Here is a 14,639-nt window from a genome sequence, read left to right as displayed (position 1 = left end):
ATCGGGATGTCTGCTGGAGGAAACTGTCTCCAAGACCGCAGTCTGAGTTCTGATTCCGCAACTTGGCATTCATACGACCTCAGAAAAGAGCACACACAGCCTATAAGGAGGATAGATTCATGGAAGATTAGAACAGGGCAGTGCAAGTAAAAGCAAGTGGAAATCACTAGCCAAAGTCCTCATTTAAATTTCTTGAGCCAGCTTCTCCTCTCAATTTCCCTGATGGTCTCCTGGTCTCTGGGATATCAGTTTAAGGCTCCTTTCTTAACTTTGCCGCCGCTCCAAGATACTTTCCTTCCACCTGAGGCACTTTTGGGAGACAGTGGGTTTTTGTGGACAAATATCTGCTCTGCCTTGTTCTGGCTGTGTGATTTTGGGAAAAACACTGAACTTCTCTGAGCCCTCAGTAATGGGTCTGTCTTTGATTGGCTGTTTGGGGACGTAATGAAATAACACCCAAAGCACAAGGCAAAAATAGCACACAATAGCTTTTATTGTGACTTTATTGTGCTTTTATTGTGACTGACAATTTTCAGCCAGAAAAATACATAGGAAAGTATAATGAACCCCCATAGCCCCAACATCAAGAATATAATAATTATCAATATTTCATTATATTTGCTTCAACTTAAAAAAAATTGCCTAAAATATTTCCAGAACATCATAACATTTTACCCAAACTTACTTCAGTAGGCCTATTTCGAAAGAAGGACATTTTCCTACATAACCTCAATGTAACAAGGATAACAATGATTTCTTAAAATTAGTAAAACCAACTCTCATTCAATTTCCCCAGTTGTGTCAACAATGTCTTGTACATTTGGACCTTTGAATCAGATCACTCAATGTCGCAGAAGCAGTGGCTGCAACAGCGCAGGAGCGGAGCTACCACAGTCCAAGGTAAGGAGCAGTGGCTGGGCTTTGCTGGAGCAGCCGTGAAGAGACATCCCATGTCCAAGGTAAGAGAAACCCAAGTAAGACGGTAGGCTCTGAGAGAGGGCATCAGAGGGTAGACAGACTGAAACCACAATCACAGACAGCTGGCCAATCTGATCACATGGACCACAGCCTTGTCTAACTCAATGAAACTAAGCCATGCCCTGTGGGGCCACCCAAGACAGACGGGTCATGGTGGAGAGGTCTGACAGAATGTGGTCCACTGGAGAAGGGAATGGCAAACCACTTCAGTATTCTTGCCTTGAGAACCCCATAAACAGTATGAAAAGGCAAAAAGATAGGACACTGAAAGATGAACTTCCTAGGTCGGTAGGTGCCCAATATGCTACTGGAAATCAGTGGAGAAATAACTCCAGAAAGAATGAAGGGATGGAGCCAAAGCAAAAACAACACCCAGTTGTGGATGGGACTGGTGACAGAAGCAAGGTTTGATGCTGTAAAGAGCAATATTGCATAGGAACCTGGAATGTCAGGTCCACGAATCAAGGCAAATTGGAAGCAGTCAAACAGGAGATGGCAAGAGTGAACATGGACATTCTAGGAATCAGCAAACTAAGATGGACTGGAATGGGTGAATTTAACTCAGATGACCATTATAATCTACTACTCTGGGTAGGAATCCCTTAGAAAAAATGGAGTAGCCCTCATAGTCAACAAAAGAGTCCGAAATGCAGTACTTGGATGCAATCTCAAAAACGACAGAATGATCTCTGTTCATTTCCAAGGCAAACCATTCAATATCATGGTGATCCAAGTCTATGCCCCGACAAATAATGCTGAAGAAGCTGAAGTTGAACAGTTCTATGAAGACCTACAAGACCTTCTAGAACTAACACCCAAAAAAGATGTCCTTTTCATTATAGGGGACTGGAATGCAAAAGTAGGAAGTCAAGAAACACCTGGAGTAACAGGTAAATTTGGCCTCAGAGTACGGAATGAAGCAGGGCAAAGGCTAATAGAGTTCTGCCAAGAGAACACACTGGTCATAGCAAACACCCTCATCCAACAAAACAAGAGAAGACTCTACACATGGACATTACCAGATGGTCAACACCGAAATCAGATTGATTATATTCTTTGCAGCCAAAGATGGAGAAGCTCTATAGAGGCAGCAAAAACAAGACCAGGAGCTGACTGTGGCTCAGATCATGAACTCCTTATTGCCAAACTCAGACTTACATTGAAGAAAGTAGGGAAAACCACTAGACCATTCAGGTTTGACCTAAATCAAATCCCTTATGACTATACAGTGGAAGTGAGAAATAGATTTAAGGGACTAGATCTGATAGACAGAGTGCCTGATGAACTATGGACGGAGGTTCATGACACTGTACAGGAGATAGGGATCAAGACCATCCCCAAGAAAAAGAAATGCAGAAAAGCAAAACAGCTATCTGAGGAGGCCTTACAAATAGCTGTGAAAAGAAGGAAAGTGAAAAGCAAAGGGGAAAAGGAAAGATATACCCATTTGAATGCAGAGTTCCAAAGAATAGCAAAGAGAGATAAGAAAGCTTTCCTCAGCGATAGGCAAAGAAATAGAGGAAAACAACAGAATGGGAAAGACTAAAGATCTCTTCAAGAAAATTAGAGATACCAAGGGAACATTTCATGCAAAGATGGGCTCAATAAAGGACAGAAATGGTATGGACCTAACAGAAGCAGAAGATATTAAGAAGAGGTGGCAAGAATACACAGAAGAGCTGTACAAAAAAGATCTTCACAACCCAGATAATCACGATGGTGTGATCACTTACCTAGAGCCAGATATACTGGAATGTGAAGTCAAGTGGGCCTTAGGAAGCATCACTACAAACAAAGCTAGTGGAGGTGATGGAATTCCAGTTGAGCTATTCCAAATCCTGAAAGATGATGCTGTGAAAGTGCTGTACTCAATATACCAGCAAATTTGGAAAACTCAGCAGTGGCCACAGGACTGGAAAAGGTCAGTTTTCATTCCAATCCTAAAGAAAGGCAATGCCAAAGAATGTTCAAACTCCCGCACAATTGCACTCATCTTACATGCTAGTAAAGTAATGCTCAAAATTCTCCAAGCCAGGCTTCAGCAATATGTGAACCATGAACTTTCAGATGTTCAAGCTGGTTTTAGAAAAGGCAGAGGAACCAGAGATCAAATTGCCAACATCCGCTAGATCATGGCAAAAGCAAGAGAGATCCAGAAAAACATCTATTTCTGCTTTATTGACTATGCCAAAGGCTTTGACTGTGTGGATCACAATAAACTGGAAAGTTCTAAAAGAAATGGGGATACCAGACCACCTGACCTGCCTCTTGAGAAACCTGTATGCAGGTCAGGAAGCAACAGTTAGAACTGGACATAGAACAACAGACTGATTCCAAATAGGAAAAGGAGTGCATCAAGGCTGTATATTGTCACCCTGCTTATTTAACTTATATGCAGAGTACATCATGAGAAACATTGGCTGGATGAAGCACAAACTGGAATCAAGATTGTAGGGAGGAATGTCAATAACCTCAGATATGCAGATGATACCACCCTGATGACAGAAAGTGAAGAAGAACTAAAGAGTCTCTTGAAGAAAGTGAAAGAAGAGAGTGAAAAAGTTGGTTTAAAGCTCAACATTCAGAAAACTAAGATCATGGCATCTGGTCCTATCAATTCATGGCAAGTAGATGGGGAACCAGTGGAAACAGTGGCTGGCTAATTTTGGGGGGGCTCCAAAATCACTGCAGATGGTGATTGCAGCCATGAAATTAAAAGACGCTTGCTCCTTGGAAGGAAAGTTATGACCAACCTAGACAGCATATTTAAAAAGCAGAGACATTACTTTGCCAACAAAGGTCCGTCTAGTCAAGGCTATGGTTTTTCCAGTCGTCATGTATGGATGTGAGAGTTGGACTGTGAAGAAAGCTGAGCGCCGAAGAATTGATGCTTTTGAACTGCGGTGTTGTAAAAGACTCTTGAGAGTCCCTTGGCCTGCAAGGAGATCCAACCAGTCCATCCTAAAGGAGATCAGTCCTGGGTGTTCATTGGAAGGACTGATGTTGAAGCTGAGGCTGCAATACTTTCGCCATCTGATGTGAAGAGATGACTCATTGGAAAAAACCCTAATGCTGGGAAAGATTGAGTGCAGGAGGAGAAGGGATGACAGAGGATGAGACGGCTGGATGGCATCACCGACTCAATGGACATGGGTTTGGGTGGACTCCGGGAGTTGGTCATGGACAGGAAGGCTTGGCGTGCTGCGTTTCACGGGGTCACAAAGAGTCAGACACGACTGAGTGACAGAACTGAACTGAATCAATGTCTACACTTTGAGTTTATGGTTTTACATCTTAATTCTCTCCTCTTTCATAAATTTTACATTTTAGAATAATTTAAGAGTTACGAAAAAGTTGCAAAGTTAGTACAGAGAGTTCCCAACTATTCTTCAGTTTCCCCTAATATTAATATCTTATGTAATCAAGGTATTTGTCAAAGCTAGAAAACCAATATCGCTATATTACTATTAACTAAACTCCAGTTAGATCTTTTAGTCTAGAATAGTTTCTTCCTGTTCTGTCCTCTTTCTTTCATGCCTTGATTTGCTGAGAAAAATCATGTTGGGTTTTTGTAGAACATCACTTTCTGGCCTTATCTGATTGCTTCCTTCAACTATCATTTAATTTATTCCTCTCTCCCTTCTTTTCCCTTTAAACTGGACGTTAGATCTGAAGGCTTGATTAGGTCCAGGTTCAACTTTTTTTGGCAAGAAAACTTCATGCTGATGCTGTGAACTTGGTGCTTAGTATTTTCTGTATTTTCCCTACTACTTCCTCTGCCTCCTCCAGCCTCACCAGCCCAAGGTGCGTATTGCAAATGCCCCATACCAGTTCTATTGCCTTCTCTCCCACAGATCTATCAAGCCCACACTGACAGATGAATCTTACTTTGATAATGTCCTTGTAATTGTCAAGTTGAACAGGGTGCTTCAGGACTGTAGTCATCAAGCAGCTTTATTTTTCCTACCAGTACCCCTGTATTTGGGGGGAAGAATATCCCTGTATTAGGCGGGGGTGGTGGTGGAGAGCCTTGTCTTGTCTTGCTCCCGTATTAAAAACTGGGCAGGTCCTTTGACTTTTCTGGGAACTCTTAGGTAATAAAAAGTCCTATGGTCACCTTAAATAAACAAACGCAGATTCAGTTTTAATCAACACTTTGGACTCCACTTCAGGTAGCTGCTTCAGTCTGTTGGAGACCAGAATCCTGCTTTTGGGGAGGGGGTCATCAACTCCCCCAGGTGGCTAACTGGTCCAGAGTTGAACAGGAGAGAGAGGGGAACAAGCAGGGCAGGGAAGTTGTGGTCTGGCTGGTAAAGTCATGGTGGTCCCGCTCTCTTGGGAGGCATTTAAAATCCTCTCTCTCTCTCTCAGGCACTTTTGTGGGTCCTTTGAAGAGCCTCCTCCTCCTTTGATAGGGATGTCTTGTCGTCTTCTCTTCATAAGGAGTTGAAGCATCTTTATTCTGGCTGGTTGTCCACCCCTTCCCCAGCCCCTAGGATTCTAGTGATCCTTCCGATGGCATACTGCTGAAACCTCTGTCCCTCTAAAATGGCCACCTAGAGCAAACTTAAGATGACCCCATGTATAGCCACATCTGATCCATAGACATTTTTCACTTGTTATTTATTCTGACCAAGCCTGGGAGTGCAGGTTGGCCTCCAACTAAGCAATCTTTGCTTTCCTGAAAAGTAGTAGCTAGCTAGCCCATCTTTCCTCTCTAGGTCTCCCAGGTGGGAGTCAGTCAGGGGTCCACTGTGATCCCTGAACTACAAGGAACACAGATTAAGTGTCCCAACTGGTCCATTTCAAGCTCTCTTCCCTTAGGCTTAAGGGGAAATGCGGGCACTCCCTGCTCCAGGAGGAAGGGCAGACCTTGGAAAAGCTCTTTCCAAGGGAATTCTCTTCATTCTCTTTAAAAAATCCAACTCAGCTTTTTTTTTTTTTTAAATAGTCTTAAGGTGGGTGAAGAGTTTAAGTCTTTACCCAGTTCCAGGATAATTCCCTGGTGAATACAGAGTGGAGTCTGGCCCCTCCTTCGCAGTGAGAGATGTAGTGTCTCCTGGAAACTCTCACTTTCACTTTCTATAATGCTTCTCAGGTTCCTTCCTCCTATTACATTTTCACCTATTGGTGAAAAAGTAATTGCACTTTCAAACCATGAATTTTAAGTCATTATAACTAGGCTCAAACACAGCTTTATCAATCAAAAATAGGATCGATTACAATCAACACATTTTTGCCAACGAGAAACAAGTTTGTTTGTTCCTGTAGCATAAAAATCTGTGCTTCGGGATTTGACAAACTCTTGGAAAGCATTTTTTGCCTCCTGATGGGTGCGGGTGCATTTTCCCTGCAACAAGTTGTAGAGATGCTTGAAGAAGCGGTAGTTGGCAAGAGGTCAGGTGAATACTGCGGATGGGGCAAAGCTCTGTAGCCCAATTCATTCAACTTTGAAGTGTTGGTTGTGCGACATGCGGTTGGGCATTGTCCTGGAGAAGAATTAGGCCCGTTCTGTTGACCGATACTGACTGCAGGCGTTGCAGTTTTCATCTCATCTCATCGATTTGCTGAGCATACTTCTCAGACGTAATGGTTTCGCCGGGATTCCAGAAAGCTGTAGTGGATCAGACAGGAAACACCAAACACTGACCATGACATTTTTTTTTTGGTGCAGGTTTGACTTTGGGAAGTGTTTTGGAGCTTCTTCTCAGTCCAACCATTGAGCTGGTTGTCACCGGTTGTTATATACAACCCACTTTTTCTTTTCTTTTTTTTTTTAATTTTATTTTATTTTTAAACATTACGTAATTGTATTAGTTTTGCCAAATATCAAAATGAATCCGCCACAGGTATACATGTGTTCCCCATCCTGAACCCTCCTCCCTCCTCCCTCCCCATACCATCCCTCTGGGTCATCCCAGTGCACTAGCCCCAAGCATCCAGTATCGTGCATCGAACCTGGATTGGCAACTCGTTTCTTACATGATATTTTACATGCTTCCATGCCATTCTCCCAAATCTCCCCACCCTCTCCCTCTCCCACAGAGTCCATAAGACTGTTCTATACATCAGTGTCTCTTTTGCTGTCTCATACACTGGGTTATTGTTACCATCTTTCTAAATTCCATATATATGAGTTAGTATACTGTATTGGTGTTTTTCCTTCTGGCTTACTTCACTCTGTATAATAGGCTCCAGTTTCATCCACCTCATTAGAACTGATTCAAATGTATTCTTTTTAATGGCCGAATAATACTCCATTATGTATATGTACCATAGCTTTCTTATCCATTCATCTGCTGATGGACATCTACAACCCACTTTTTCTCCTGTGTCACAATCCAATTGAGAAATTGTTCATTGTTGTTGCATAGAATAAGATAAGACATTTTAAAAAGACAAGATTTTTGATTTCTAGTCAGCTCATGAGGCACCCCATTCCAGTACTCTTGCCTGGAGAATCCCATGGGCAGAAGAGCCTGGTAGGCTGCAGTCCATGGGGTCGCTAAGAGTTGGACACAACTGAGCAACTTCACTTTCACGCATTGGAGAAGGAAATGGCAACCCACTCAAGTGTTCTTGCCTGGAGAACCCCGGGGACAGAGGAGCCTGGTGCGTTGCCGTCTATGGGGTCACACAAAGTTGGACACGACTGAAGTGACTTAGCAGCAGCAGCAGCATGAGACACCTACTTACTGATCTTTTTCACCTTTATAATCTGCTTCAAATGCCAAACAACTGTAGAATGGTCAACGGTGAGTTCTTGGGGAACTTCTTGTGTAGTTGTAAGATCAGCTTCTATGATCCTCTCAATTGGCTGTTGTCAACTTCCAATGGCCAATCACTGTGCTCTTCATCTTCAAGGCTCTCGACTCCTTGCCTTTTATTGCATCCATCTGTGAAGACGTATAATCTACTCAGTGACGTGTCCCTCTCCTGGAAGGCAGAGGCTATTTCCTATTCATCTGGGACTCTCCACTGCACTAAACAGAGAGTCTGGCTCATAGTGCTTATTCACTAGGGATCTGCCAAATGAGTAAGTAAATGAATGATGAATTCATTTTTGCTGCACAAAATTCAAGGTCAAATTAGTGACTTCACAAACAGGAACCTGATCAGAGTCACAGGCTTCCCTGCAGTGTATATTCAAGGAATTATTTTTCTTAAGGCTGTCCTGCCCACAGACTCTTAGTACAATGCTCAGCAGACCATGTGGCATGAATGTGGCTGTGCTGAAGTTCAGGGAAGTGAAAACTCAAGGAGGGCAGACTTCTGGACACCCTTAGAGAGGATCCTTCTGGAACCACCAGTCTTCACCTGGTGGTCATCCCTGAGCCCAGGACATGTCCAGCTCATCCCGCATTGTCAAGCCTCAGTGACAATGATGGATTGCTTTCCTTATTTTTAACTAAGAGACACAGAAGTATGCCATTTCTTGACAAGTTATACAGCTAGCAAGAAATATGGCTATCTGGAGCTCTACTGAGCAAAGATGAGTCTCTGAAGGCTTGATCCTGAGTACGTTGGTGAGGACCTCTGCCCTCTTGATCACAGAGCTTCCCCTGGCTGCCTATGCACACCCACAGCACCAGGAACATCCTCCCTATCTCCTCCACTAACTGCTGACTTTCTCAATCTCCCTTCTGCCCACTCTTGTGAAATCACAAATGGACAACAATAAAAGGCCTTGGATTGTCATTTTCAGAGAAGGCAACTCAGGATAATATTTTCTTTTTTATTTTTAACTGAAGTATGGTTGATTTACCATGTTTGTTAGTTTTAGGTGTACAGCATAGTGATTCAGTATTTTTGCAAATTATGTTCCATTATAGGTTGTTACAAGATAATGAGTATAATTCTTTGTGCTAGAGAGTGTATCCTTATTGTTTATTTATTTTATGCATAGTCGTTTGTATCTGTTAACCCCTAATTTGTCCTTCTCCCTTTCCCTCTCCCTTTGGTAACCACAAGTTTGTTTTCTATGTGAGTCTGTTTCCCTTTTGCACATAAATTCAGTTCTATTACCTTTCTGATACACATATAATTGATATTATATTGCATTTGTCTTTTTCAGACTTACTTCACTAGGCATAACATTCTCTAAGTCAATCAACATTACTACAAAGACAATATTTCATTCTGTCATTCTACTTCATGGCATTTCCGATGGATGAAATATTCTTTTCCATATCCTTACTTTCAGTTCAGTTCAGTCACTCAGTTGTGTCCGACTCTGCACTCTCATGGACTGCAGCATGCCAGGCTTCCCTGTCCATCACCAACTCCCGCAGCTTGCTCAAACTCATATCCATCAAATAGGTGATACCATCCAACCATCTCATCCTCTGTCATCCCCTTCTCCTGCCTTCAATATTTCCCAGCATCAGTGTCTTTTCTAAGGAGTCAGTTCTTCACTTCAGGTGACCAAAATATTGGAGCTTCAGCTTCAGCATCAGTCTTTCCAATGAATATTCAGGACTGATTTTCTTTAGGTCTGACTGGTTTGATCTCCTTGCAGTCCAAGGGACTCTCAAGAGTCTTCTCCAACACCACAGTTCAAAAGCATCAATTCTTTGGTGCTCAGCTTTCTTTATGTAAGAAAAGAAAAATGCTGCTCTCTTCTCTTTTCTCAGCTATTGGTAAGGCCTCCTCAGACAACCATTTTGCCTTTTTGCATTTCTTTTTCTTGGGGATGTTTTTGATCGTCACCTCCTGTATAATGTCATGAGCCTCTGTCCACAGTTTTTCAGGCACTCTGTTTATCAGATCTAATCCCTTGAATCTATTTGTTGCTTCCACTGTTTAATCGTAAGGGATTTGATTTAGATCATACCTGAATGCTCTAATGGTTTTCCTGACTTTCTTCAATTTAAGTCTGAATTTTGCAATAAGGAGTTCATGATCTGAGCCGCAGTTAGCTCCTGGTCTTATTTTTGCTGACTGTATAGAGCCTCTCCATCTTCGGCTGCAAAGAATATAATCAATTTGATTTTGGTTATGATCATCTGCTGATGTCCATGTGTAGAATCGACTCTTGTGTTGTTGGAAGAGGGTGTTTGCTATGACCAGTGTATGCTCTTGGCAAAACTGTTAGCCTTTGCCCTGCTTCATTTTGTACTCCAAAGCCAAACTTGCCTGTTACTCCAGGTGTTTCTTGACTTTCTACTTTTGCATTCCAGTCCCCTATGATGAAAAGGACATCTTTTTTGGGAGGTGTTAGTTCTAGAAGTTCTTGTAGGTCTTCATAGAACTGTTCAACTTCAGCTTCTTCAGCATTAGTGGTTGGGGTATAGACTTGAATTACTGTGATATTGAATGGTTTGCCTTGGAAACGAACAGAGATCATTCTGTCATTTTTGAGATTGCACCCAAGCACTGCATTTCAGACTTTTGTTGACTATGATGGCTATTCCATTTCTTCTAAGGGATTCTTGCTCACAGTAGTAGATATAATGGCCATCTGAATTAAATGCCCATTCTAGTCCATTTTAGTTCATTGATTCCTAAAATGTCAATGTTCACTCTTGCCATCTCCTATTTGACCACATCCAATTTACCTTGATTCATGGACCTGATCTGCCTCTTGAGAAATTTGTATGCAGGTCAGGAAGCAACAGTTAGAGCTGGACATGGAACAACAGACTGGTTCCAAATAGGAAAAGGAGTTCGTCAAGGCTGTATATTGTCACCCTGCTTATTTAACTTATATGCAGAGTACATCATGAGAAACGCTGGGCTGGAAGAAACACAAGCTGGAATCAAGATTGCCGGGAGAAATATCAATAACCTCAGATATGCAGATGACACCACCCTTATGGCAGAAAGTGAAGAGGAACTCAAAAGCCTCTTGATGAAAGTGAAAGTGGAGAGTGAAAAAGTTGGCTTAAAGCTCAACATTCAGAAAACTATGATCATGGCATCCAGTCCCACCACTTCATGGGAAATAGATGGGGAAACAGTGGAAACAGTGTCAGACTTTATTTTTCTGGGCTCCAAAATCACTACAGATGGTGACTGCAGCCATGAAATTAAAAGACGCTTACTCCTTGGAAGGAAAGTTATGACCAACCTAGATAGCATATTGAAAAGCAGAGACATTACTTTGCCAACAAAGGTTCGTCTAGTCAAAGCTATGGTTTTTCCTGTGGTCATGTATGGATGTGAGAGTTGGACTGTGAAGAAAGCTGAGCACCGAAGAACTGGTGCTTTTGAAGTGTGGTGTTGGAGAAGACTCTTGAGAGTCCCTTGGACTGCAAGGAGATCCAACCAGTCCATTCTGAAGATCGGCCCTGGGATTTCTTTGGAAGGAATGATGCTAAAGCTGAAACTCCAGTATTTTGGTCACCTCATGTGAAGAGTTGACTCATTGGAAAAGACTCTGATGCTGGGAGGGATTGGGGGCAGGAGGAGAAGGGGACAACAGAGGATGAGATGGCTGGATGGTGTCACTGACTCGATGGACGTGAGTCTGAGTGAACTCCGGGAGTTGGTGATGGACATGGAGGCCTGGTGTGCTGCGATTCATGGGGTTGCAAAGAGTCGGACACGACTGAGCGACTGATCTGATCTGATCTGATGGACCTAACATTCCAGGTTCCTATGCAATATTGCTCTTTCCAACATCCTCACTTTAAGTCTCTCTCTATGTATCTTTCACCCTAAAGTGAGTCCCTTGTAGGCAGCTATTGAAGGGTCTTGTTTTTTATCCAATCAACCACCCTTTACCTTTTTATTAGAGCATTTAGTCCATGACATTTAATTATCGATAGATATATACTTATTACCATTTTATTCCTTGTTTTTCAGATGTTTTTGTTGTTCTTTGTTCATTTTTTTCCCATTGTGGTCTAATGGTTTTGTTTTGTAGTACATTTAAGTTCCTTTCTTTTGGTTTTTGTGAATCTATTGTATATTTTTGATTTGTGGTTACCCTGGAGTTCAAGTATATTGACCCATAACTATATCTACTTGATTTAAATTGATAATCATACACAAGTGCAAACACATTCTAAAACATCTATGTTTTTATACTCCCCTTCCCCACATTTTGTGATTTATATGCCCTATTTTACATCTTCATTCCTATAGTTATAATTACTTTTATAATTTTTTAAAATGTATATACAGGCTTAAATGATCCTCCATCTGTTTATATATTTGCCTTTCCTATCGTGATTTTCCCTTTCCCAAAGATTCTTGCTTTTTTTCTATTTAGTGAAGACCCTTTAATATTTCTCTTAGGGAAGGTTTAGTATTGCTGAATTCTTTTAGTTTTTGCTTATGTGAGAAATTCTTTACCTCTCCCAACTATTCTGAGTGATAATCTTTCTGGGCTGAGTATCCTATGTTGCAGGTTTTTCCCTTTCAAGATTTTGTATATATCATGCTACTTCCTTCTGGCCTGCAAAATTTCTGCAGAGAAATCAGCTGATAACTTATGGGGACTCCCTTGTAAATGGCACTTTGTTTTCCTCTTGCTGCCTTTAAACGTCTTCCTTAATTTTGCCATGTTGGTCATGATATGTTTGGTGTAAGTCTGTTTGGGTTCATCTTGTTTGAGACCCTCTGTGTTTCCTATACCTGGATATCTGTTTCCTTCTTCAGGCTTGGGAAGGCTTCAGTCATAATTTCTTTCAATACATTTTCAATATCCTTCTTTCTCTCTTCTCCTTCTGGAACCCCTATAATGTGAATGGTGGCACATTTTATATTATCCCATAGATCTCTTATGAAGCTTTTGTGGTTTTTTTTTTTTTTTTTTTTTCACTTGTCTTTCTATCTGCTGTTCTGATTGGGTAATTTCCATCATTCTGCCTTTCAGATCGCTTGTGCATTTTCAGTGTCATCTAGTCTTCTATTCATTGCTTTTGGATTGCTTTTTCTCTCAGAAATTGATTTGTCTCTTTTTGATTGGGTCTTCTTTATAGTTTATAGTTCCTTGTTAAAATAATCTGTGCTTGGATGATTCTCTTTCTTACTTCAGTTAGCATTTTTATTACCAACTTTTGAAATTCACTGTCTGGTAGATTGATTGTCTCTGTTTTGTTATTTTTCAGGGTTTTTCTCTTGCTCTTTGAGAGGAGTTCCTCTGGCTTTTCATTTTTCTTCAGTGTCTCTGTCTCTCTGTACTTATATGAAACAGTTATCTATTGTGGTCTTGAGAGAGTTTTATATGGGAGCGTCCCTATGTAGGCTGTGTGCCCTGTGCTTTTGGTGGGAAGGCTGGATTTGATAGGGATGCAGGAACGTCTTTCCCCAGAGTGTGCTGGCCACTGTTACCTGGGAGCAGCTGGAGCCTGCACAGGGTGTGAGGTGGGACTTTCTGCTCAGTGGGATCTGCTCTTAAGTTGCTGGAGTGGAAGCCCTGAGGGTCAGGCTCTGGCTGGCTCTGCTCCCTTTAAGTGTGTGTCCTTCCTCCTCTTGGTACCAGGAGCTTGGCTCCAAAGGAGGGGCGTGCTGAAGAAAGTGGGGCTCATGTGCTTACAGAAGTCTCTTTGCTCAGGCGTAGCCCAAGGTTGCATCTTTCCCCCTGTTGTGGTGGTACCAGATCTAGTGCAAATTTGTGGGATGGAGTGGGCAGGGCCAGAGCATTCCCTTGGCTGGCACTGGGGATGGCTGCATTGTGGTTATGGGAACTGAAGTCACTGCACTGCCTTCAGAAGTCATGGCTGCTTCTGTGGTCCTGTTGGAGTAAGTGCCAACAGTATCCACTACCACGCCACCTAGACAACACTCCACGGCCCTGGGTCACCTCTGAGTCCCTAGATTGAGTCTTTTCTTAAGTCCTGATCATGCTACACCCCATGCCAAGCTGTGGCATGGAGTGAATGGGTCCAGGGTATTTGCTCAGCTCGAACTGGGGAACATGGCAAGGTGGCTGCCAGTGGGTAGACTTCTCTCTGACCTGTCTGGGGATAAGCCAGCACCCATACAATCCTTACAAGTGATGTGTAGGCTTTTCTATCCTTTCTGTCTGTCCCAATGGTTCTCCAAGCACATCAGAGCACTTGTTTCCTATGCAAAGGACCCCAGGACTGGGATAGCCAGTCTGAGGTTCAACCGTCTTACTCCCCACGGTGAGCATCTGCCTCTGTGATCTTCCTTTCCCTCTTAGTCTCCTCCTAGGGACACAGGTCCTGACCTGATGCTTTTCTTCCCATCCTACCCAATCACACGGGAATCTTTCTTACAGCCTTGGCTGTACAGTTCTTCTGCCAATTTACAGTTTTCCATGAGAATTGTTCCTCATATAGATGCATTTTTGATGTATTTGTGGGAGGTGGTAAGCCCCATGTCCTCTTGCTCTGCCATCTTGAAACCCCTAATATTTACTTTCTGAGCGCATTCTCATAGTCCATATAAACTTACTGGTATAATATCTTTCGGAGTCCTTGGTTATAAGCAATAGGAATAGATATTTGTTTGCTTCAGCTAAAAGGAATTTATTGGAAGGATATTAGGAAGTTAACATACTCAAGGGAAATACAGAATGGCAGGGACAGAACAAGGCCAGCACTGGGGCTCAGGGGTGGCAGGACATTGTGAATGGTCCTTTAAAAATACCCTCCCTGGCATGTATGTGTGTGTGTGTGCAAATGTGAGTGCTCAGTCATGTCCAACTCTTTGTGACCCCATGAACTGTAGCCCGCCAGGCTCCTCTG

Source organism: Bos grunniens, chromosome 3, assembly GCF_055505025.1.
Source record: "Bos grunniens cultivar Pamir isolate PY7600 chromosome 3, Bosgru_T2T1.0, whole genome shotgun sequence".
NCBI classification, from domain to species: domain Eukaryota; kingdom Metazoa; phylum Chordata; class Mammalia; order Artiodactyla; family Bovidae; genus Bos; species Bos grunniens.
This window is presented reverse-complemented; position numbering follows the sequence as displayed.